Source organism: Lissotriton vulgaris, chromosome 2_2, assembly GCF_964263255.1.
Source record: "Lissotriton vulgaris chromosome 2_2, aLisVul1.2, whole genome shotgun sequence".
NCBI lineage: Eukaryota > Metazoa > Chordata > Amphibia > Caudata > Salamandridae > Lissotriton > Lissotriton vulgaris.
The window spans coordinates 283766365-283793147 of NC_141688.1; the positions used below are offsets into that span (position 1 = coordinate 283766365).

Below are 26783 nucleotides of genomic sequence, written 5' to 3' on the forward strand. Positions count from 1 at the left end.
GAGCAGGGGTTATTCTTAAGGGGTGATTCCCTTGCCCTGACTAGAGGAGAGGGTCCCTGTTTGTCACCTGTGCCAACCAGAGACCCCCAATTCTAACAAATATACATTAAAAAGGACTAATATCTGCTACCAAACCATGCTTGTATTGATGAGCGCCTGGAATCGTCTGAACTGTCACACTTGTAGGAGTTAGATGGTTATTAGTTGTGTTGGAAGTGTCACTGCCAGCAGTGGTGCAAGCTACTGTGGCACCGATCATCCCCTCAAGCGCCTTGAGACCCTCTGTGTGAGTAGTGCGCTATACAAATTCCTGAACTTGAACTTATATATATATATATTTTTTTTTTTACAAATTAAGCACTGTAATAAACACAAATAAAGGACTAAAAGAATGTGAATTAAATACCTGACACTATATAGGCCCAGAGGTAAGGCATTTATAGGCACATGCATGTCAAGGTATGTGTAGGATGACACTTCATAGTTAATGATATCAGAAATGATCAATTAATATGGTCACTCATTTTGAAGCAATTCTTTTTTTGAAGATAAGGGTTGGAAGTACAATAAAAGGTCATATGTCTGTACACAGACTACATGTGGCATGTGTTACTCGCAATAGGAACAACTGGAAAATAATGGCTAAAGTAAACATATGATTCTTTTCGTCTGTTTTGATTTTATCTCTCGATAGAGTGCAGGACTGATATTAAGAATGGAGTGAATTATATTTTCGGGGTTTTTTTTGTTTATTAAAAAGTAAATTCAATAATCTTGGATGGTATCGTTACTCCCGAATGTAAGACCGATAGCCGCCCATGTAATAAATTTGAATGTACAGTATAATGAGTAACAACATGCAAAGCTGAGCACAGGTGACTGGATTGCTACGATAAAGTAAACCCTGGTTTGAAACTAGTTGCCACAAATGTTGATGACTATTTGCAACCCAGAATATTCCTGTGTAATTTCCCATAATGTTATAATGGATATTTATTTTAAAAATTGTTTGATGACTGTATGGTTACGATATATACGAAATGCCAATAAAAATACGTTTTTAAAAAAAAGGATGGAGTGAAAAAACACATGATTATAAATGAGCAAACAGGTACAGTGATAGATAACGTTTATTGCAAATCGCAGAAAAGTTCTGTGAACGTATAGAGGAATTAGCCAAGTAGCATCATAAGGTTATAAACGCATGAAATTCTGAGGTGACTTCCAATGTCCTGCCAGTGTATGGCAGGGGCTATTTTATTCCTCATAGTACATGGTTACGTCATCTCCATTCCCATAAACTGTTTTCAATCTCTAGCTTCTTGCTCTTTCATGTTTATTGCAGACAAGAAGAATAACAACAGAATCTGCACCCCCAAAAAGCTCAGTTTAATGACAGTCAGCTTAGATTATACCATGGCTCAGGTTGTACAGAAACATACAGAGATTACCTTTAATGACCTATCACGTGAAACAAATAAAATGGTCCAATAAATATCTAGTTTCTGCTGATCACTTTTTCTTTTTGGAGAAACCTGTCAGTAGTGAGAAAAGTCAGGGCCTGTTTCCTTGTTAAAACTCCAGCTGTAGTTATGCCTACATTTAAAAAATATATATTTATGTTTTAATATTTTCCGGTGTAAATGTAAGGCCTGCACAAAATCCCAAATAAAGTAAGCACATAATAAAGAAAATGCAAGATCGATCGAGTCATGAAATTCCCAAAGATACAAATCGCCTTGTGCACTAATGTCACAGAAGTGACCACATGACCGGAGACCTGCGCATCGAGAAACCTTGGAGCAGACATACTACACAGGGGGTGCCTTTTAGGAGAATTTACCTGCGGCTCAACTCATTTTCAGACCTGGATCAGAACACCTGACACCCTGACATCTTCAAACACAAACTCTCGTATTTGTAGGTCCATGTAACAGAGGACTTTTAGGTACATGCTACCGACCGGCCTTGGTAAAGTAAACAATGTTACAGGGACTTCGTAGGATCTCAGAGCCTCAACTTCAGGTATTTGAGGGAAACACCTCAGCCCTGTTCCTTCCCTGAATTAGTGCCTGGAGCCCTTAGAGATGAGGAACGTTTCCCCAGTGGGGTATCTCCAAACATCTGAAGGACATTACAGATGTGTACCATATTCTTGCATATCTCAGATAATGACGTCACAGGTTTCCATGTATCCCGGATTGCAGCAGGAAGCGCACTTGAGTCAAGAAACCATCTGGGTAAGAGAAGTCTTGTGACATCTGAGAAGCCCAGCATGATGAAAACCCTGTGACGCCAGCCCAGCAGAGCTAAAGGCACGCACGTGTGAGCCTGGCCGGGCTTCCAGTAGCCCACACAAAAGTATTTATTCCTCACAAAACTATGACGTCTGAATCAAGACATCCCGAAAAATGCATGCCCACCACCCACTTCTACGTCCACTATATCCTCAACGATTTTAAGCTGTCTACCCTGTTAACCCTGGTTTGCACTTAACATAACCACAATTAAATTGCTGATTATAAATACGCGGAGTGCACCAATGCTTGTTGGCTAGTCCAGTGAGGTTTGCTGTAAAAGAATCAAAGTTTTAGGCCCTCCAAAACAGGCTGTGCCACGTCAGTATGACCGTCCACCTTAGATGGTTGGATTTGTGCCAACTCGGGGTCAGCAGCGGGTTCTAGCCGACCCTGGGATGTGGGGGCGTTGGGCGGTCAGTCAATGTCAGTGTGAGGACCACACGCAAGCAGAAAGAAGCGCTGGCGTCTGCCAAGGGCTTCCTGGCCCAGATGGGTGACCATTGAGCCGCTGAGTTCATTTTCGAATAAACCTTGACAGTGGCTTGTGGGTTTTGCCATCTCTACCCAGATCTGGCCAGATCCCTGGTCAGCGTCTGGCAAGTTATGAGCACGAGATTCCCCAACAATTGCAATTTCACAAGTCACTAAAATGTGCCCTCAAGAGATCATGGGAATTCACAGTGACGTTTCCTAGGGGCAGGCGTCCTTCATTCCTTACTTCCTGTTTCCGGTCTGTTTCACTTGACCCTCAAGTCCAGACCACACCTGTAGCAGCAGCATCAACACTACAGGCCCTTGCCGGGTGCCCAGAAGGGGCAGGGTGGTATTACAGAAGGGTCTTGGGGCCCCGGCCATAGGGCCAAATGTGCGGTCCCTCTTCCTGCAGCCTCACTCAGGAGAGGTTGTCTCCTTTGTATATAGTTTGTAGATTTTGCACCAGTGCACCAGCTGTGTCCTCCAGCCCAATTGTCCGGTCCGTCAGTTAAAAGCACACCTGTGTGATAATCTAGGGTGGTGGGTGGTGTCTCTCTGGCTAATGGCACCGGGTGAACTGAGTATGAGACCCTTGCACCGAGGGTCGTTGCAGGAACTATAGACTCGTTCTAGCAGTGCTCACAACTGGTCTGTAAAGGACATTTATGTCAAGGTTTCAAGGTTGTTGTGTAGTAACCTTGAGTACATAAAACAGACACACAGCTGCAGGGATAGAAATCGCCGTGTGTGTTATAATATTACAAGGTAGAGCTGCCTGAGCCCGGCGAGGCCACCGAGCTGCCGATGAAACCAACCCTTAGTGACCGCTGTGTTTTTTTCTTTCGTAGTAAAAATCTACCTCCGCCATCTATCATCCCGCCATTTCCTACGTCTCCTCATGGTACCAGTTTCCTATTTTTATTTTATCCACACTTGATAATCGTCTGCCCTCTTTTACCTTTATTAACCAGGCCCTCTCCCCTCCCAGGGCTTCTCTTCACTTTGAAGCCAAGATTTAAAAACAAAATGTTGTTTGCTGGTTTCCCTTCGTGATTGGACGGTATTTCAGCGAGTCCGACGCAGGCTCGGAGGCCAGAGATGCTGCGATGGTTAGATAGCTCTGGGGACTGACTGGCTCCCTGCTCTAGACAGGGTGTTTGGGGAGAGTCTTCACCCTCACACAACTCGCCGCCAAACCACTCATTCCACCAAGAGTTCATACAGAATTCCATCCAATTGCTACACAATTATTAACACAAAATAAATCAGAGAAAACGCTGCCTAAACTATTTCTACAGCCAAATGAGAAACAAAACATACTAAATTGATACACTAAAAAAGAAACAGCAAAGCGTAAAAAGAATTAATAGTTAATAATAATAATGCTGTTATATATGAGGGTTCCATACCTACTCTCGCCCCTTTCCCCCTATCCTACGCCACAAAAATAATAAAAACATTGTTTTGAGTGTCAGGCATTTGGAGTGTGAATCTTTGTGAAGTGAGACAAACGAGTTATTTTGAAACCCTTATGTGTCACTGTGATCCCTGCCACGTGCCATTGCTAACTTGATCCAATTAGATGCCCCGACCGTTCCTCAAACCTCAAGTTTTATTTTTGTACGACTGTTCTTGATTCTTTTAGTCACAAAACTTTGGAGAAAAATACAGCTTGGATAAAGCAAGCACGTGCCATTCCAGCTCCCTGAAATTGAGACATTGTGTAGGATAAACGTAAACACTGTGCAGCGCTTTGTCCTAAATACATTCATCAATCATTAGATTTGTACAGCGCTACTAGTCATCCGTGAGGGTTTCCAGGCGCTGGCAACAACAAGGGTTTCTAATGACTAGAATTTTGGGCATCTTGACACCATTGCAAGGGTTCAATAGCCTTGTTTTTTTTTGCGTTGCAACATAAAGGTTGAGGGAGGCAGGTCGCACCCATTCAACATGCCGACGGTGGTGGCCCAAATGCCCCCTTCCAATGTACTGCTAGTGCGCATGCGCGACAGAAGGGAAGGGTACCAGAGCACAGGATGGGAAGCACGCGGGCCAGCGCGAGCCACAAATGTGATGTCCTTGGCCCATCGCTCGGGTCTTCCCAGAGGCCCTATCCTGCCTCGCCAATCGTGTCACCCTGAAAGTGCCCCACTAGTCATTCCCCAGTTTGGACTGTGGAAGGGGGAGCGCTGGCAGTTGCATGTTTCGATGAGATGACGCTTTTATTCGTAGTCTGTTTTCGCTCTCTTTGTTTATTATTCTGTTCTTGTTATTAAAAATGGGGATGTGCAAAAATACATTTTTCAAATAGACATTGGACAACGTTCTGAACCTTTCACCTCTGCTAATTTTACAGGTTGTCGCAATTTCCTTAAAAATAGATTATGAAAGATTTCTGCTACGAACATTTTTTGTAGGACAATGCTACCACAATAAGAGGGGTTTGCTACAATAAACCAATTTTGTTGCGTGTTATACCCATAATATTTGTATTAATTTCATGAAGTTAGCAATAGCTTACTTCTCAAATCTCATCGAATCATATTAAAATCAGTTTACAAATCGTGCTGAGTTACCTACCCATGCCCTTGACATTAACTATTCTAGTAAGACCTTTATTTTTGTTCCCCAAATGCTATTATTTTCCTGCAGAATGGCCCTGGAGGGCAGTATTCCCCAAACACACGTACCACGCAAGGTAAAAATGCACCACCAAACTTCAAACCAATTTAAAGGAGTAGGCCATCACTTCCAATTTAGCATAAAATAATTTCAGACTGAAGGAAAACTTGGCCACGACTGCGTTGAAAAGAGGTGAGGTTTATTGTTATTAAAAAAATCCCCAGGTTTAATATGAGCATGTAAACATAAAGCAAAATGTAACAAAACATAAAAAATGTAAACAATTCTAGGAACCCTGAAATACAAAAAGTCCCAGTTCATATTATCGACAGTTGTGACTTTGATGCTCTTTACTATTGTTTCTTTAAGCTGCCTTCAGGTTCATGAGTTACCCTTCTAAATAATTCACCAACATGGTAGGGTTAGCGGAAGTGACAATCGCATCCTTTGACCATTACCTTAAGACCAGGCTTAGGAAGGGCAGCTCCAAGTACAGCCATGGGCCTCTAAACATTCTCGACGTACCCCATGCTGATTTTCACTCAATTTGATTTTTAATTATTGACTAGCTGGTTCCATCTCTGCTTTGGTGGTGTTTTTGAATAGAGGGATTATTTTTTATTTATTTTATTTTCTATACTTTATTTTCTACCTCAACAAGCATTATTTTTTACCGTCATGGAAACTTGATTTCCACATAAATGTATCAAGGACGGACTCTATGTGATGGCAGCAGGTCAGTACGTTTTGGTGACGTCACGGAGGTTTGCAACAACACTGGGAGAAGATGGTGCTCGACCACTTTAAAAAAGTCGACCTTATGCAGGACATCTGAGTCAACGACGGAAACGGACTTCAGTGTTCACCACACACCGGCCGGATCTATCCGAAAGATGACACACTTCCTATCGGTAAAGATCTTATGTATTCCAGTGGTGGTAATAACAGCGTCCAGCCTTCCCAGGGGTTCTGCTCAAATCCCTCAATCTTTTCTTGCAGAAAAGTGACACAATGAAATCTGTTTTTCGCCACAGCTCTTGCCTGTCTCACTTCCTTGTGAATATGAGGTCATATTATATGACCTGACAGCTTCTCCATTTAATTCTCTTAAAACCATCCAACCTTTTACCAAGGAAGACATATTTTCTGCTCTAACTTCCATAGTCTGTCTCTCCTTCGAACCTCTGCCCTCATGCGTTCTTACTAACATTTCCACTATGCGTAACCCCATTCTGATAGACATTTGTAATCTCTCCCTCTCCACAGCAACTGTCCCCCCAGCCTTGAAACACGTTCACATCCTTCCAGTTTTGAAGAAATCTAATTTCAACCCCAAACAGATGAGAAACTATTTACTTCCCTTCGCCTCCAAAGTTGTGTGGAAATTAGTCAATGAACAGCTGCCCACTTTGTAGAACCGTCCAAACTATTCTCAATCCGGGTTCTGGGCCTTGCGTAACACCAAGACAGCTCTCCTGGAGGTCGCTGACAACATCTGAATTACACTGGATCTGGGGGTTCCATCACCTTGAACCTCTCAATCTATCATCAACATGCGATAAGTGTCACAGTCCATTCCCCTCCCAGGCTTTCTAAGCTGGGAACCAGCAGCACAGCTCCTAAGGGCTCTGCTATTTTATGTTGGAAAGAACACAATCTGTGTCTATGTCCTGTTTTCTCTCAAATCCCACCCCTCTAACTCGCGGGGTATCACAAGGTTCTTCCCTGAGCCCCCCTTCATTTAATGTATATGTTCCCCCAGGTGTATTGATGCACAGCTCTGGCTTTAACACTATATTAATTGCAGACAACACACACATTACCATCACCACATCTAACAACCCTCAGATCATTGTAACTCATTTTGCCAGTTGTATGTTACCTATAGCCAAGCGGATGACATGAAACTTCTGGAATCTCACCACCAATAAAACAGAGGTACTAGTCTTTGGAAAGCCATCCGTGACTTAAGCTCAGAATTAGGTCCAAGCCCAAGTCAGTCAGGTATACCAAGAACCTTGGTGCCTTCATTGGTGATAAACTCTCCTTTTCCAGACACATCACATCTCTGGCCGCCATTTTCTTCACAATTTTTGTACCTTGAAAAATATTTTCACTGTTCTTCCACCCTTTACCAGGAGAACAATGGCCCGGGCACTAATTTAATCCAAAATGGATTATGGCAAATTCCTCTATCTAGGGCTGCCCGACTATCTGGTTCATAGCCTCAAAATAACCCAAAATGTAGCAGCATCTCTGATCCCAAATCTTCCTCACATGGATCCCATTTCTAACCATCTTCGGGGTACTTCACTGGCCGCTGGTTTAATAATGGCCCATTTTTGTTTCAGTATGTACCACTTAACTAAACTAAGTATACCATCCACCACATCTGCTCGGCTCCTCTTCACCCCGACTTTTTTCGCATTCTGCATAGCAAGCGTTCCAAAGCGCACATCCACTTAACTTGCTGGGCAGCAACCTCTCTCTCTAGCTTAGACTCATGCCTGGTCCACTCATGTTCTACAAGAAGCTGACGGCCTGTATCTTAAAATATTATTCTACTACTCTGTTCCAGGTTATTAGAGTGATTATAGCAACAATGATGATCCTAGCGCCAAGGTTCCTTTTTTTAGAGTATTTACCACCTCTATACATTTTTTACATAAGATCTGCACAATTATTTAAAAACTAATGCATAGTGGTTTTTAATGCCCAGTACTATGGAGATCTATAATATTAAAGGGCAGTCCAGTCAAGTCAAGTCAAGTCAAAACCACTTTATTCGATTAGTTAAAATCATAAAAGTATTCTAGACATTTATAAAACTGTTAAAACATGTTTAAAAATCAATTAATACAATTTTAATCATGACAATAGTTAAAACCCATTATAAAAAGATAATTACACAATTTCATTTACATTTGAGCCCAACAATCCATCAATCGACTACATAATGCAGAAATGGTTAACTTTTCGCAATAAAAATCCAATTTTAATCTTAATCTCCTACTTCTTACAGATGCAGCCAAGAAACTGGCGATACAATAAATAATTACGGGAGATTCCATCATTTGCAAAAATAACAATGCAGGTTTATACTGCGTAAATCTCATCTCCTTCAGTATTGGTTTTAAAAATCGATTCCGGGGTTCACAATACAAGGGACAGGAAAACAGAAAGTGCGCAGTGTCCTGGGCGGAATGGTCATCACATTTACATGGGGTCATATCCTCGGGCCTACACCATCCTTTCTCATCCCAAAGAACCATATGGATTTGATTGAAACGGAATTTAGTCAGTAGCCATCTATGGAAAAAGTTTGTCACTACTGACAAATAAGGAGCCAACTCAAGGGATGTAGTTATCATTACATGCGCCCTCACAGATGGTTTACTTAGCTCATCCGTTTCACGCTCGGCAACACAAAGCCTAGTGAAATTAGTCTTCACCCAAACTAGATCTGCTTTACACAGGGATTCTGGACTGTTAAAAATCTCAGGGCGTCCTAGCTTCACAGCCAGGGACTCTACATAGGACAGCCACTGGATATCCCTCATGTGATCTAGTTTAAGACAATCTTTTATGATCTTGTGATTAAGACTAAGGTTCGGGTTTAGCCAGAGCTTGATCCACATCAGGAACGGGGCTAGTTTTATCGTGTCTATGATGTAACCTAGACCTAACTCAAGATGTAGGGAGTAAGTTGCCGTTGACTGAGGTAGGCCCAGCAATGACCGCAGGAATTTGTTTTCCTCTGTTTGGATGCGGTCAGGTTTGGCAAAACCCCAGATTGCAGCCCCATATCTTGCAATGGAGGCTGTCTTGGCTTTGTAAATGGCCAAGATCGCCTCTGTGGGTTTCCCCCCTAGTCTTTTAGCGAACCCCAAGACTGCGGAGGCTGAACTTCTCACCGTATTTGCTTTAGATGTTAACTGTGGTGACCAATACCCCTGTGATCAAAAATTGCACCCAAATAGGTGAAAACCTCAACGCTAGAGATAACCTCGCCGCCACAGAAGAAGGTTTTTTCTTTATTTTTGAGGCAGCCTACTGACATTGTGTGGGATTTGCTGCTATTGATCACCAGGTCAAGACTGGACATAAAGGTTCCAAAAGAATCAAGCAGCTTTTGCAGGGCAATTGGGGTCCTCGCTATCAGCACCGCATCATCGGCATAGAGGAGCACCGGAATTGGTGTACCCCCCCATGCACGGAATATCCTGGGTGACAGCTGTTAGGTTGGCCTCCAATGAATTCACGTATAACGTGAATAACATCGGAGCCAAGATGCAACCCTGGCGCACCCCTCTGCTGGATCTAAAACTCGCCGTACATTTCCCTTCTGTTTTCATCCTAATGCAGGCTTTCAGATCTTTATGTAGCTCCGCTAGGAAATACACCTAGGAGCAGTCAAGGCCCATCTTCAGGAGCATAGTCCACAGCCTTGATCTATTAACTAGATCAAAGGCTGTGGATAGGTCCATGAAGCCTAAAAATATCGATCCCCTTTTTGCCCTTGTGTATTTGGATATTATGAGGTGAAGATTGAGACATTGGTCCTCCGTGCTCCTCCCCGACCTAAAGCCGTATTGAACCTCTGTCAGAATGTTATTCCCTTTGGCCCAAGATGTTATTCTCGCCAGGACAACCTTCCCTAGAATTTTAACTGAGGAATCCAGCAGTGATATAGGGCTATAACATCTAGGGTCTCCCCTCTGACCTTTTTTGAACACTGGGATTATAGTAGCTGCAGACCAAGAATTAGGAAATCCCACAATAGCTGAGGCATTAAAAACTTTGGTTAAAATATTAGCCCAGTATAACGGATTTGCCTTAAACATATCAGCTGGAACCCCATCAGGGCCCGGGGCCTTCCGACCCGCAGTGCCCTCGACTGCTTTAATGACTTCAACTGTATCAAAACTAACAGGCACCAAGGGGAGTTCGGACACAGGAACTACAAAGAAATCCTGCGCCATGTTGCTACCGTAAATTTTTTCAAAATGGCTAAGCCAGTCTTCCTCAGGGATATTAAGCTCCAACACAGCATTTTGGTCACGAGAAAACAATGGGGTATTAATAATTGACCAAAACTTGGCACTGTTTTTTAGGGTGGCTTTATCCATGAGCTCGGCCCAGGCCTCACTCTTTAATTCATTTTTTCGTATTTTAATTGCCCTGGTATAATCCTTTCTGAGTTGCGCCACTATAGCTTTGTCCCTTGGACGAGTATTAAGGGCATTTTTAAGGAGGTTATGGGCTTTACTGCAGTTGCTATCAAACCAGCCCATTGCCGGTCTATTTTTAACTCCCTGGCAGTCCAGTCTCTTTCTCTAATTCCGCATCACTGTAAAATTCACCAACAATCAGGATTCCAGATATTTTTTGTAGGTGGTGTCTGGTTGAATTTTGGATTCCATAATACCCCTCTAATAACAGAGGGGTGTAAGGTGACGTTTGGTTGGGCATTGGATTCCAGAATGTATTCTAACATCTCAATGGGTTTATGTGTCTCAGAATGACCCTGTGTGTGATGTAGTCCCTCTGGATTTTGAATGCATGTTTGCTTGCATTGTTAGCTTATTTTCCAGAAGGCGCACTTGTTCAATAATGTCCGCTATGGATCTCATAATGTTGTTTTGCTTGAGGGGAGCTTGGATTTGGGTTCTAGAATGGCCATTTGTTTGTTGCTGTCTTATTGTTTTTATTCCAGACTGCCTCTTTGCCAGATGGTACGCCTTTGGATTTAGTGTTCTAGCCTGTCGCTTTGTTTCATGCATTTGCTTTGCTTTAGATTCCAGAATAACTCGTTGTCTGATGAAGTCTTGTTGGGGTTCAGATTCCTGAAGGCCTCTTTGTTTGCCAGCATCTGGGTAGCTGTGAATCCCAGAACTCCCCATTATTGGGTGATAGCTGATTGATTTTGGAAGATTTAGATTCAAAATGTACCAAAATCCTTTTGTGGGTATTTTATTCTAAAACGTTCCTTTGTTTGGAGATATTTGTTGGGTTTAGCATTCTATTATTATTATTATTATTATTATTAATAACATTTTTAGAGCGCGAACAATGGCCCGTGGGCGTCTCAGCGCTAGGATATCTGCAAAATTTAACCAATGAGGGGAAAAGTGGATCTACTGATTAAAAAGCCAGGTCTTGAGTTGTTTGCGTGAGCTTCATCGTTTCATATTTTTCTGGGATTTAGATTAGAAATGTTTTATTGTGTAATGATTCTTATGGTGTTTTGAATTCTAGAAGGCGCGTGAGGTCGGAAGATGTTTTGAAAGGACAAAGGTCCTTAGTGTGATGATGTCTGCTTGGTGGTTTAGTTCTAGAACACTTTCTCCTTGGTTGTGTGCTCTTGTGTTTTGATCTAGGGCACTATTATCCTCCCTTTACCAGACGAGACACCCAACAAACTGGAGCAAAGGATGGGTTGTAATATGGGCCACGTACAGCAGCTGAATAAGAAAGAGGTGTACACTTTTCACTGCCAACAGCAGAGTTTATGAGTATGTGAGGGAGTATCAACATACCAGGTGATACTAAGCTGACACTGTCTGGCTGCTGCTCGGTGTCAATTCTTTTGTTTGATCTGGCAAAAATAGTTTCATACATGATTGATAAAGGAGAAGCTGTGTCTACTATCACTGTGTTAGACTAGTTGAAAAGTAAAAAACGCTGTCAACAGAAATAAATCCGGTGCTTTGTTTATAAAAATCATCATGAAATATAACATATTTTAAAACTAAGCTTATCAATAATTAATAGACATTAAAAACTAAAAATATCTTCTTTGTTAACAAGAAAGGAAAAGAATAAACAAGCAATTAAGGGCCAGATGTAGGTAGACCAATACCGGTCGGTAACAGCCGAAATTCGGTAATTTCGGCCGTTACCGACCGGTTTCTGGAAAATGAGATGTAGGGCCACCTAAAATACACATTCGCTAATTTTACCGAATCGGTAATTTTACTGATTCGGTAAAATTACCGAATCTGTATTTTGCGATGTAGGTAGCACTGTAATCAGTGCTACAGGGCTTTCAGAATTCGTTATTTACCACCAACTAGAAGTTGGTGGTAAATAATGAAAAGCCTTGAAAAAGCATTTTTTTTGCTTTTCAAACGCTGCCATGTTGCAGACATACATGCCCTTAGGGCATGTATGTCTGCAACATGTGCACCCATACACGATTAAGGGGTGCAACAGGGTGTCAACCTTCAATGTTTCTACCAATTACCGAATCAGTATTTACTGATTCGATAATTGACATCCATTCCTATGGGCCTACAGGCCCATAGGAATGAATGGCAATTACCGAATCGGTAAATACCGATTCGGTAATTACCGAATCTTACCGATTCGGTAATTTAAAAATAGAAATTACCTACATCCCATTTACCTACTCTTAAATACTGAATCAGTATGATTTGGTATTTAAGAGTAGGTAAATCGAGATTACCTACATCGGGCCCCTAGTGTGTCAAATCTTTCATTAGCATAAAGCATCTGTCTGGTTGGTAGATTTCATTGCCACATCCTTTCTCAGACCTTCATGGCCATAAAAAAACAGCAACGAGAAAACAACATAATACATATATAATACATCGTGGGATCAAAGAAATGCATTGATGGTTTTCTTGAAACATAAGCTTTCGATTTCATTAGAACAGATAGAAGAGGTGGGATGTCAGAATAAAAAGTGACCAGAGTTGCATAATCTATGTGCAGAGAAGACAATGTTGATGGAACCAATGGGATTTTTGTTTAAGGCGCTAATAGAGTGCTTTACCAGGAACTTACTATGAATGACAGACATACGCTTTACTATACGAAGCATGGCAGCCAGTTGTGACGGCTGCTAAAAAGGGAAACGGCCCTTACAACACGGGTTAAGCCACGCATGCCGTTTCATCTTTAGTGGACCCACGCTTGCCTTCCCCACGCATATGCCTAAGCCATGCATATGCGGGGTAAAGGCAGTGCGCGGTCTAGATGCGCGGATGGGCGGGCACAGGAAGAGGAAGGATCAGGAGCGGAAGCTCCAGGGCTGTGGTCTGGTAAGTTGGGCTGGAGCCGGGTTTTGGAGGGGTGGGGGTAGTTTTTAGGGGTGGGGTAGTTTTTATGGGTCAGGGTTGGTTTCATGGCTCGGGGGTCAGAGTTATTTTTAGGACATGGGGAGGTCAGGTTGCGTTTAGAGCTCAGGGGGTGGTCAGGGTTTGTTTTAAGGTTCAGGTTGTTTTTAGGGCTAGGGGTTCGGGTTGTGTTTAGGGCTCGGTGGCGGGTTGTAGTTGTTTTTAGGGCTCAGTGCGGGGGGCTTGGGTGTGATCTTTACCACACATATCCCTTTACCAGTCCTGCCTTTACCGTGAAATTGCGTGGTAAAGGCATACATGGCAAAGGAATGCATTGTTCTTATGCATTCGTTGCTCAGACAGCGTTGTAGAGGCGCACGTGGTCTATCCCTACGTGCCTCTGTCATACCACCTGCTGAAACTGGTGTACTAAGGATCCTATATTCTATGCCCGGGTGCACACAGAACAGTAAGGAGGGCATTTATGTAATAAGAGCAAATCACGATGGCACTTTAACTATACACATTGTCATGGGTAGATGCCGACTGTTGCCTGGGTGTCACCCGCTCCCTGATGCTGAACACGTGTGAGACAACGGTTGCTGATTCTAATTTAAATTAAAATTTTTAGTTAACTGTGAAAGGGTGTGTATATTTTGTTATAACTGCTCACTATTTAGAAAACGTTGATTGGGCACCTGCTATATTACGCTCTAGGCTTGAGGGAATTAGATCCTATCTTGAATACGCAGTGATAGGAGCATTCAGGGAAATAATGTATTTTTTATGCATATAATAGTTGACTTGATTTTTCAAGGGACTAATCTATCTATCTATCTATCTATCTATCTATCTATCTATCTATCTATCTATCTATCTATCTATCTTCTTATCTATCTATCTATCTATCTATCTATCTATCTATCTATCTATCTATCTATCTATCTATCTATCTATCTATCTATCTATCTATCTATCTTTCTCTCTCTCTCTTTCTGAGAGAGAGATAGATCTTCTCTACCGGGATAATATTTGATGGAATATTTATCCCAGTTAGTGGTTATAATATTATGAGCCTCAGTGGGAGAAAGCTCCATTGAGCCCTGCCGACATCCACATTTCTCACCAACAGGATACCGTGATATCTCTGAAGTGGGAATGCCGCCCACTAAGCTATCACACATGAAGGGTACAAACACTTAACACACCTCTCAAACAGCATCTGGGACTGATGTCATACTCAACTCACCTGTTTGTGAGTACATCCAAAAGAAACCATAATCACTGCAGCCTTCAGACCAGACAGGGCAATCCAGTACTTAGCTAGAGGCAATGACCAAGGGTGTGCCAGTCAAGGCTGTCTTCACTTGTCACACTGTAAATAAGTGAGCAGATTTGTGCACTTCGTGTTGAAGGGGAGCTGTGTAGTTGCAAGGGATGTATAGATTAGTGAGTAGGGTATTTGTGTGTGTATATGGTGGTGTAGATCAGAGCATAGAACACTTGCTAAAAGTAGTGCATATGGGTCATAGACATTCAGGGCCGGACTGACTACCAGGCAGTTTGGAATGCTGCCGAGCTGGGGGCTGATTTCACTGCAGTGGGGGCTGATTTCGTTCATGGAGACCGTCAACAAAATCATCCCCCAGCTCAGCAGCATTCCAAACTGCCCAGTAGCCAGTCCGGCCCTGTAGACATTAGTATGTTGATGGTTGTGTGGGGCTGATAGATAAGTGTATAGGGACTCACATAGGTTGTTTATATGGGAGTCATGTTGCTAAGGGTGTAAGGAAGTTGTATGCATATCTGAGTAGGTAAATCATGTAGATAACTTTGCAACTGACCCTTGTAAATACATCTGGATGGATATCATGTCATTTATTTTGTAGTATGTGTTGCAAATTACTGTTCGGGGGTCCATGTGGGGCCTATGGGTTATGTAGATTAATTTGTATCAGTTGTGTTTAATATTGTGCAGTATGTAAATATTCCTTGTTTAGGAGCTCTTTGGATTAACATGACGGGTCTATAGGTCAGTGTTCGTGGGTTCTTATGCAAGCCTGTAAAGAGGTCCTTGTGGGATAAAGCATGGTTCTCACAGGGAATGTGTTTATTAGTGAGTAGAGGTTTGTGTAGAGTACTGCATATTGGCCATGAAGATTACTAAGCAGGCTATCATGAAAATGATTGTGTGGTGGGATATGTAAATTAGTGTAGGACGTCATGTAAATTATTGGGTCACGTATTGTGTAGATGAATGTGTAGAGGGGTGTGTGGAGTGCTATTTAGAGTTAGGCCATATTAGTTTGAATGTTTTTTACAGATTAGTGTGCAAGGGTCTAGTAGGTAAGTACAAAGGGTTTCTGTGGACTATGTGTATGGGTCTGGTACATTAGTGCATATGTTTGTTGTAGATTAGTGTGTAGGCGTCTTGTAGATTTATTGTCCAGTGGGTCAGGTAGATTAATCTTTGGGGGGGGGGGGTTGTAGATTAACGTCCAGGAGTTGTACTGATTAGTGAGTTGAAGAGGTGGTTTTGTGGATTAGATTGTAGGGGTTGCATGGATTAGTGTTCATGTTATTGTGTATGCAAATGTGTGGATTAGTGTGTAGGAGTTGTGTATATTAATTGTAGCAATTTTGTAGATCAATGCATAGGGAATCATGTCAATTAGTACGAACAAGGTCTGCAGACAAGTGACTTAGAATTTTGCAGATTAGTGTTGTAGGGGGTGTTGCAGATTAGGGAACTAGAGCTGTTTATATTGATGTGTAGGGTTGTGTAGAGTAGCATGCATTGTGTTAAGTAGATTAATGTCTAGGGGTTGTGCAGATTGGGGTTAGGGGTCTTGTAATTTAGTGTGAAGGGGATCAAGAGGGTTAGCACATATAGTGTGGTGTAGATTTATTGATAAGAGATGCATAGATTTGTGTTTAGGGGTCATGTAGAGTAGTGTTGGTTGTATGGCAGTTTAGTAAATGGGTATCATGTCGTTCAGCATGCAGTGGAATCTGTTTATTGGTATCTAGGCGTCAAGAAGATTATGTTTACTAGCAGGATAGAGCAGCATGTAAGGGTCTCTTGTAGATTTATGAAAGGTGGGCCACGTAGATTAGCGTGTAGGGATTGCATAGATTCGTTTCTAGGGATAGAGTAGCTTAATATGTAGAGATTCTTTATATTAGTGTTTGTATCTTACAGAATAATTTGTAGGGGTGCCATGTACATTTGTATGTAGAAGGTTGTATAGATTGGTGTATAGGTGTGGTAATTTATTGTGTAGTTGTCATGTATATTAGTGAGTATGGCGTCTTGTAGCATTGTGGCTAGGAGATGTGCTGAGTAGTGTTTAGGGGCCATGTAGGATATTGTTTAGGGTACAGAAAAAGGGGGATCAGTGGGTTAGTATGTAGGCATCTTTAAAATTAGCATTTAGGGGTATAGTAGATCAGTGTGTAGGGTTGTGTGGATCAGTGTATGTTGGATAAGGTAGATCATAGTGGGTTTACACATTAACCGCATTGCTACGGCGGTTATTTTTCCCCTACGCGGCTTTTTTCTAAAAGCCGCGTTAGATGACGAGCTCAGCTCGTCATCCGCACACGCCCCCCGTGGCTGATGACGAGCTGAGCTCGTCATCAGCATCGAAGGGGTTAATATACGGGCATTGAGTAGATCAGTATGTAGTTGTTGCTTAGAACAATTTGTTGGGGTCTTGCTAATTGTGGTGTAGGGGATCAAATAGACTGGCATGTAGGAGTTGTTATCATTAGTGTGTAGTGGTCTTGTAAATTAGTGTGTAGCGGTTAAGTAGATCAGTAGGCATTGTGTAGATTGCTGGTGGAATAATGTGCAGAGTTCAGGTACATTAGAGTGTATGCATGTGGTGAAAATTATTACATAGTTGGTAGTACAGATTACTGAGAGGCATATAGATTTGTGTTCAGGGGTAGTGTTGATTAGTCTTTAGGGGCTATTATAGATGAGTGTGTCCGGGACAGGCAGATTAGTTTGTACGGATTTCGCTAATTGATGTGTAGAAGTAGTGCAAATGAGGTTTTTCTTGAGCCTTGTAGATTAGTTTGAAGGGGTTGTGTGGATTGGTGTGCATGGCATTGTGTCGGCGATTGTGTAGGTTAGTGTGCAGCAACTGTGTAGATTTGTTGTAGCAATTTTGTAGATGAATGGATAGGGAATCATGTCAATTAATTTGTGGGATGACGGGCTGAGTGTGTTGCAGATTAGCCTATGGGGCATTGTAGGTTAGGGCGCATGTAGGGGTCATCTAGACTAGCATCCAGGGGGTAAATAGATTAATGTTCAGGGGATGGTTAGTTCTGAGGGTAGGGGTCTTGAAGGTTAGTGTGACGGAGTCAGATTAGTCCTTATAGTTTGTGTAGCTCTTTTGCAGAACATTGTGTAGAATTAGTGTTACTTAGTGTTAAATCTTGTGTATTAGTATGTAGGGTCTGTGTAGATTTGTGTGTAGTGTGAATTGTTTAATTATTGTATAGGCGATTGTGCCGTTTATTGTTAACGGCTGGTGTAGATTAATGTTTGACGGTCAGGTAGATTCACGAGTAGACATTTTGTAAATTAGTGTGTAGGGGTTGTGTAGATTGGAGTTTGAAGATGTCAGTATTATCAGTGTGTGTGGGTCTTGTGGGTTGGTGTGTGGGGGCCACGTATTTCAGTGCTTATTAATATGTAGGGGTTAAATAGGTTTTCGTGATTTTGGAATATAGAATAGTGTTTAGGTTTATTGTATATTATGGTATAAGAGGCAAGTAGATTAGCGTCTATGAGTTGTTTAAAGCAGTGTGTAGAGGAGGAGGTCTTGTAGGGGTTGTTGTCTACAGTTTGTGTGTTTGAGGTCTTGTAGGGGTTGTTGTCTACAGTTTGTGTGTTCCTGTAGTGTAGTTCAGTGTGGAGGGGTTGTATGGATTTTCCCTGGTAGATTAGTGTCTATGAGTTGTTTAGATCAATGTGTAGACGAGAAGGTCTTAAAGGGGTTGTCACGTACAGTAGTGTGTTGTGGTGATGTAGTTTAGTGTGTAGGGGTTGTATTAATTTGGTCTGGTAGATTAGCGTCTACAAGTTGTTTAGATCAGTGTGTAGGGGAGGAGTTTTTATAGATTACTTTAGTCGTAGGGATTGTCTTGTACAATTGTGTGTTGTGGTTGTGTAGAATAGTGTGGGGGCCGTATAGATTTGTGTGTAGCAGTCAGGCAGATAGGCGTTTATGAGTTGTTTAGATTAGTGTGCAGGTGTGGTGGTCTTGTAGGGGTTGTCTTGTACAGTGGTGTGTTGTGGTGGTGTAGTTTAGTGTAATAGGGTTGTATAGATTTGGTCTGGTAGATTAGCGTCTCTGAGTTGTAGATCAGTGTGTAGAGCAGGAGGTCATGTAGGGGTTGTCTTGTACAGTAGTAGGTGTGGGGGTGTTGATTAGTGTTGAGGGGTATGTAGAGTATTGTTTTGCTGAGTAGTGTACAATGACAAGTTTACTATATCCTATGGCACTTGTAACAAGGCAGGTGGGTTACCTATAACGTTTGTGGCAGAGTCACCTGTCCACAAGACTCTAAATTAGTTAATTAGCGAGGCCAATTCACATAAGCATGCCAGAGTAAGCAAACAAGTACTCCTGCAACACCCTTCACATGCCTTTGGGATTGGCCAAAACTGCTAAAATTGAAATACAATTGGAATATTAAGGGAATACTGATTTTCAGTTAGTACCCCTCCCGCCCATCACAAATACATCCACCAATAAACGTAGAATGTCTTTGAAGCTATGCATCCTTAGCCAGCCATAATCTTAGATCTCAATCAAATGTTCAGGTTGTATAAATGGAAAAGAAAATCTAAAATGTGTTCTGTTAACCCCACCCACCCAACACATTTTTAAAACTTTAAATGTCTTTCCTTCTTCTCTCCCTACAATTGTATCACAAACCCTTTTGTCCCTGTCTACACTGCACATCATAGAGTGAGGGGGAAGGTGCACGAGCCAGGGTGCTGTGACGTCAAAGCAGAACTGTCCTATGAGAGCAGGACTGCTTTAATGACATCATTATGTCTTTATGTAGCTCAGTTTCGGCAATTCGTACGAGTTCCCCTTTCTGGTTTCGACAGTCCCTTCAGAGACCAGAGTGTGTATGTCATGAATGCGTGGAGCAATTGTTGTTTGCAGTAGTTTGATGGACTTTGGAGCTTGATGGGTGTGGCTAAAAGCATTGGGTTGCTGTCTGGATTAATTGACTTGTAGACAGCGTGGTCTGTTGTATGGGAGTGCAATAGTTGGTGTGGTGTTTGAGGGCCGTGTCATCCATCGACTCACCTACGTCGGCTGTGGAAGTGGGTGCGTTTAAGGAGTTGTGTTACTAGAAGTAAAATGTTGTGCGTGAAATGGCAAGACAGTGATTTTATTATTTTTTCAGTAACACAAATAGAAACATACCACCATGCTAGCATTTCTGTCACTAGTTACCTCTACGGGGTAAGCATAATCCCCATCGCCTCCTCTGCTCTTAAAAAAAACAAGCCCAACTGGATGCGACGCTCATTACGACTCAAACATTGCATCACTGTGACTAAATTAGCAAAACACCTTAGACCCTTTACGAAATCTTTCATGCCCAAAAATATACGCGGTATTCCAAACAAGAACAACGTTGTAAGAGCCCTCAGCAACGACTTCCGGTCAAACGCGGCCTAGCTGCGGTTTTGTATAAAGCCAACACGTGACATTGCAGTAGTACTGACTTTAGTCATAGAAAAAAATGCAAAGGCGACATACGAAGAAGCATGGCCTAACATAGTTTATTAAAGCCACGCAGGCGAACAGTTATTTTATTTCTTTATAGGGGACACTTAAAAAACAGTTTGAAACACAGGACTAGAGTGTGTGCACAACAAGGGGCGGGGAGTGAAAAATTCGGGTGATCCACCTTGAAAACAATACCTCATAGTCCACATATTTCAGGCCCTTTATTCATTTTCGAAGGAGTGACAAACGCGGAAGTTGTGGCACCAACCCGGAAGCAGCTTTGTTAAAAGAAAGGTGAGCATTACAAATACTCTTTTAACAATAAAAAAAGCTAAGGGTAAGAGACATAGGATTTCCTTGACCAACATTTGAAATATGGTGTGAGGGAAGGAAACACATGAAATATTCAAGCAGAATGCATGTAAATATGTTTATTTACCAAGATGGAAAGGTGAATGTGGGGAGGTTTTTACTTGCATGGGTCAAGGAACTGCGAGACGAGCCCTTTCTAAATCTAAAAATTTGTGATTGCTACAAATCTTTGAGAGGCTGAGTGTTACTGATTAAATGGCCCGATCTTTAAAGTGTGACGTTTCTCCATGCGAGTTCCTGAAAATGTTGATGCTAAAAATAGGGTGTTTTTCAGATACAGTTTGCGCAGTCCTCGGCTGATGCTTGTTTTTCGTTTCTAGGATGAAAGCAGGCTTGTACCAGGATGGGCGATAGGTCAATAATCTTGAAGACAGTATCTTGTCTATTGCGTCATTTAGTGGCTGATCAGACGTTTGTCATGTCACACAAACTCTGTACTGGTGCAAAATTAAAGGAAATCATTTTTGCCTGTTTTGCTGCTTCTGTAGTATGGTCATCAGAACATGAAATACGGTGATTACATTTTTCGTTGTTGGTACGTGTGTATATATATATATATATATATATATATATATATATATATATATATATATATATATATATATATATATATATATGTGTGTGTGTGTGTGTGTGTGTGTGTGTGTGTGTGTATATATATATCTATTATATATATATATATATATATATATATATATGTATGTATATGTATATGTATATGTATATATATATCCAAAATCAGTTTTACCCCACTTTGAAGAGCCTCCAGACAGGTAAGGTTGAATCTTCGTTTTTATTTGCAGGTTTACAGCGCTGGGAAGAAAAGCAGAAGTCCTGTTAAAAAGTGAAAGCCTGACGCGTTTCGTGCTCATGGAGCACTTCCTCAGAGGCTTGTTGCAGGAGGGCATTCACAGCGCAGGAGAAAGGATGGCAATTTCCTGGCCCACTGTGGTTTAATTTTTAAAGAAATCAGACACTGTGCGAGCAGCGCACTGCAGCGTGATGAAACTGGACTCCATGCACCAGCAAGCACTGGGGTGCTGACGCTTATCATGGCAGGTGCAAGTGATTAAAAGGAACATTCATGCTCGGCGCAGAGTCAAACAAGCCTCTGAGGAAGTGCTCCATGAGCACGAAACGCGTCAGGCTTTCACTTTTTAACAGGACTTCTGCTTTTCTTCCCAGCGCTGTAAACCTGCAAATAAAAACGAAGATTCAACCTTACCTGTCTGGAGGCTCTTCAAAGTGGGGTAAAACTGATTTTGGATGTATATATATATATATATATATATATATTCCGAATATCCAGTTCAACGCCCGGTAGGACGCCAAAACACGGACCAATTTGGTGCATATCGTTTTAATTATTGCAGAGTCTGCCTTGGAGCCTTGCTCATATGGCAACGTCCCACGTGCATTTGCTCATTTTTAAAGTGCCAGTGATTGCTTTTGATTAACAGCAAATGATGTGTAGTTCAATGGACATAAAAGAAATACACACAGTTAAAATTGCGATGGTGGTAATGCATACTGATATAATACATTATAATATTAGCTGACTTGTGAAAATATTGGTAAAATACCGTTTATCAATTACTCAATACAGGTAAATTATGATAAACATCTAATAAGTTAACCCAAAGATTTGACGGCCCATGTTCTCGCTTAAAAATAATGTCTGTGCAAATAACCAATAGGTGCAAACAGTGCAATGTAAACATTGTATATCACATTTCGCCCATAATAAATCCAGGGTTTATGGATATTGTTCATATTGTGCAAAATCGCTAATAGTGCAAAGTCGCAGAGATATTCTACAAGTAATGTGCAAATTACGCTGTTGATAAATAAATATACATATATATACATCAATAATTGTAACCTTCATAGGTTAATTCATTCTAAATAGCCAATTCTTCCTAGAAGGTCAAAGTGAGAATTTGTGGTAATAAAATACCTGGGCTAATAGATGTGTAAATATTACTAGGACGCACTCCATTCTAGTCCTCACTGACTAGAATAAATACAGTATGTATAGTGCATGTCAGATTCTTATGCCCATGTTTCTACTAAGACTAATATAATGTGAACTATCAAAATAGGTGCCTAAAATAATATTAATGTTAAATAATAGGTGCATTTTTTATCTGATCATAACGATCATAGTATATATATATATATATATATATATATATATATATATATATATATATATATATATATATATATATATATATATATATATATATATATAACGTTTACTTAAAAAACACCTTTTGAATGAAAGATGGATCTTTCTATGAAACAAACTCAGGTCCTTCTTAATTACATAAGTAGCAAAACAGTACAATATTGATAAATTGGAATTGTTTGTTCGGTCGGATTTTTTTGTTAAAAACTTTGGTGCCTCACCTTTAGCATCCCATCTCTCCGTTTTTGGGCTGGTACAAAATTGTTCTATGTTATGCAGGTGATGAAAAGTTGTATTTCTCAAGAAGCTAAATTAGAAAAATGGATTACTCAGTTTTCCCAGAGTTTCGGTCATAACTTTAACAACTGGGCTCTGTGAAGCGATGTGGCACTCTTTTCTGTTTCTTCAACTGAGAGAATGGGCTCGGTTGAATGAATAGATGAATGTAAGTGCGGTGAAAAGTCAGCACTTCGAGTCAAAGCCTAGGCCCCTGCTAACCTGCAGACGTGGGGACAGATTACTCAAACTCCCTGGGTTGTGTTAACTTGCACCGAATTGCTACAAAGCACACAAACATATTTTAATGTTGTGTTATTTGCTTCATCGCCATTTGTGGGGTCAGTGATGTTTTATGGCAGCAAATAATCAATGTTCGCATTTTATTCACTTTTTAATTTTATTATGTGCTGCAGTGAAAGAGTCGGACCTCAGCAAGAAGGGGGGGAGTACAATAACATTCCATTAAAACAATTAATATGGAGATAAATCGCACCTCGGTGCAAATTGGCGCCACCCCAGGCGCCTATGGACGAGCCCGCGAGTTCTGGCACGAGCTTGTGACCCAAAGCGCATGCGCGTGCGAACACCCCTGAAGGCCGCGTGGCCGCCTTCGTTTGTTTCGGCCACCTCCATCTTTTTAGGAAACTGGTGGGGTCGCCTGCTTGCACCCCTTACAGGTGTCACGCTGCATCCTGTCGGCGTGATGACGCAATAACAACAAGGAGAATAATAAGGCGAATGCACCTGGAAAAATATGAGATGTCACAATGGAATGTAGAATATTGTCAATAATAACAGCAAAGAACCTACTACAGTTCTGTCATTTCTGAATATTTTTCAGGTCTCCCCTTCCAGGTGGGCAGAGCGGCCTCTTTGTTCGTGTACCCTGCGGAATGTCGGTGCATTATTTCCATCCCATAATTTCAGACCAGACAATCACTGAAAGGTCAGCGACATAGCTCGATGGTAAAGTTACACATAGCATTTTTGTTTGTTTCTTCTCTTGTAATTACTATTTTTTTTTAAAGCGGAGAAACCTGCACCCGCGCACTTTTTTTCTTTTAAATTCACTTTCTGCAATTGCAATTTTAGTAAACAAAAAGACTTCATAAATATAGTGACATCAGAAAGTGGATTTAGGTGCGCCATTCCATCCAGTAAATGGTTATCAGGTAAAGGACTACGCCACTGTGTCAAGAGAATTAACAAGGCGATGCAGTCAACAGATTTAAGAGTTTTGGATTGGTCCGAGGAAGGCCCATTTGGGCTGCCTACTCGCGCCTTGACATGCTACTTTGAGTTGGGTAATTATTGCAACTATTATTTTAACTACCTCGGTGAGAATCTCTGTGTTTCGATGTATACAAATTCTCTATCTTTCTATCTTTTTATCTGTCTGTCTGTCTGTCTGTCTGTCTGGCTGGCTGGCTATCTATCTATCTATCTTGACAGACAGACGGGCAGACAGACAGATGGGTAGGTAGACAGACAGACAGACAGACAGACAGATAGATAGATAGATAGATAGATAGATAGATAGATAGATAGATAGATAGATAGATAGATAGATATTTAAATTGCTATACATTTTTTTAATTGGTAGATGTTTCCAGGTGTGCCCAGTAGAGTGTTTTCTGCATTAGGAAATGTGCCCCCAATCCACAGCTGTGTTGTGGGTCGTCGGTGGCAGCTGTATTCCGTGTTGGGTCGATAGTGGATACAGGGCTTCGAAGATGCTGCTGTTTTTATAGGTGCTACAAGAATCTGACAGACAGATAAGGTCATTTGTGGGGTCTCTCGTGTCTCATTTTAAGACACTCACAGAAGTGACTAGTTCCTATTTTAATTCAGTGTGGCGTTTCTCTAAATAGCGCCCAGACTGCCATGGCTTTATTTCACTATTCATCCATAGTGCCTCGAACAGGGAAATAATGCGCTGAAGTGCACCCTGGTATCTGCACAACCGAGTCCTATGCCAGCCTCCTGAAAGGGGGTTCCCATGCTGAACTAAAGGTTGGGGACATTATTTGCACAGGGGAGTAGGCCCCCTCTGTGACTCTCTCACCTACTCTGGCAGCCCCCACAGTTACTCCCTCAGAGGGGACCCCTGGTCCAGTTAAGTGTCATCAATGCAACAGACGTGCTCTGCAAGGTTTCAAACACAGAATAACAAGTAGCACCTACATTCAGGTAGCGCTTCATACAGTACACCTGTCGTGACTAAGCGCTACAAATAGCAGATGTTACTATAGACCGCTTTAAACATGCAACCACCTAGAAACAATGAATACGGATACTCACAGAGGGAGGAGGCCCTTACAGTTTGCACAAGGCCCTGCCTGCCCCTCCATCCTTCTTACAGGGGCCGGGAGGACCCCAGACCTGGGCCAGCCCTGGGAGTGGTGCTTAGAGCTCAGGCCTGAACTGCCCCAGGCCTGTCTGTGTCTCTTACTGTTCTGGGCCCACGCCCCGCTGCTGCAGGTATGTTCGATGCTCTTTATTGATAAGTGATAGCCCCTGACAGCCCCAACCTCCAGAACAAGGCTGGCTTACAAAAGCGTCCATGGAGATGGACTGACAGGCACGAGTTTCAGAAAGGCCAGCTGGGATGGGGCGGTGTCAGCCACACGTCTCTGCTGGCCTGTTCTAGGATCTTTCAAGCTAGAAGGCGTAGGTTAATCCTGATAACAATTCATTTTATACTTTGCATCAACGCGAAAACCTACCGAGCGCACCGACTCCCTGGTTTTAGAAATAACCCGCACCTTTTGCTTAGTTTCCTCGCTCAAATGTTAGACGTCATATTACTTTGCGTGCCCCCTACCATAAAACAGACTTTACATCTGGAAGGAGTTGATTTTTTAATGGCAAAGCGTGTTCTCTATGCGCAGGTAACATACAGAAACGTACATACATTGCGCCCTCGCTCTCCCAGGCTCTGGTGAGCAACGCGCCTCCCTCTCTCAAGCGTGACGTCTGTCCAGACTTCTGGCCTCTTGTGCAACGTTTTACTGGAATCCTTGAGGACGCAACTTCACCCTCAGAGGGTGGTTTCCAGCACAGATTTCACTCTCAATCGGGTGACTCACTCGGACACTGAGTGACAAAAATAGTTGTTATCGTGCTGACCTTTTTTTTTTAGCTACGTGCTTTTTTAAATTCCTTGGCATGTGTAACATTATGTTCTGTTCTGATGTTTTGCTATCAGCTTCTATACGAAGTTTACTACTATCTACATGGGCCTGTTTATAAGAGGAGCAAAGATGGCGCCTCTGAAAGGGCTCTGGATAGGGCAGTTGGTCGAGAGTCAGAACGAGGCTGACCTATGACCCGGCAGCCAGCCCAGCAGCTTTCCCGAGGCACTGACCTCTCTTGCAAATTGCCATTATCACTGTAGTTTCAACGTAAAATATCCAGTCTCTAAATTGTATTAACCAATGCAGGCAAGCTCTCTACGTTATCGATGATGTCATAATAGAGCCCTTGTCATCACTAATAAAAAATAGTGGCCGTCTTATTATGGCAGAATTCATTATAAAAAAAAAATCGAAGAAAGGCAAAATGTTTGTGAGACAAAGAAACAAAAATTTAAATCCTACACAAATGGCAAGTTAAATCTAAAAACGCAAGTCTCAATATTAGAAAAAGTAATACATGTTTTTAATACCCTTCAAGAGAAACGAAAATGTGC

At 41.8% G+C, this 26783-nt stretch overlaps 1 long non-coding RNA gene across 2 annotated transcripts in view; it reads left to right on the forward strand.

The window, feature by feature from the left end:
- LOC147729316 (uncharacterized) overlaps positions 1–26783 on the forward strand; it is a 162336-nt gene that overhangs the window by 53408 nt on the left and 82145 nt on the right. Inside the window, exon 3 of one of the 2 annotated variants that reach the window (XR_015309212.1) lies at positions 23934–24034. The exons of the other annotated variant lie outside the window; for it this stretch is intronic. This is a non-coding gene — a long non-coding RNA (uncharacterized LOC147729316). Of the gene's footprint in view, positions 1–23933; positions 24035–26783 lie in introns of those variants that run through there. 2 annotated transcript variants of the gene reach the window in all.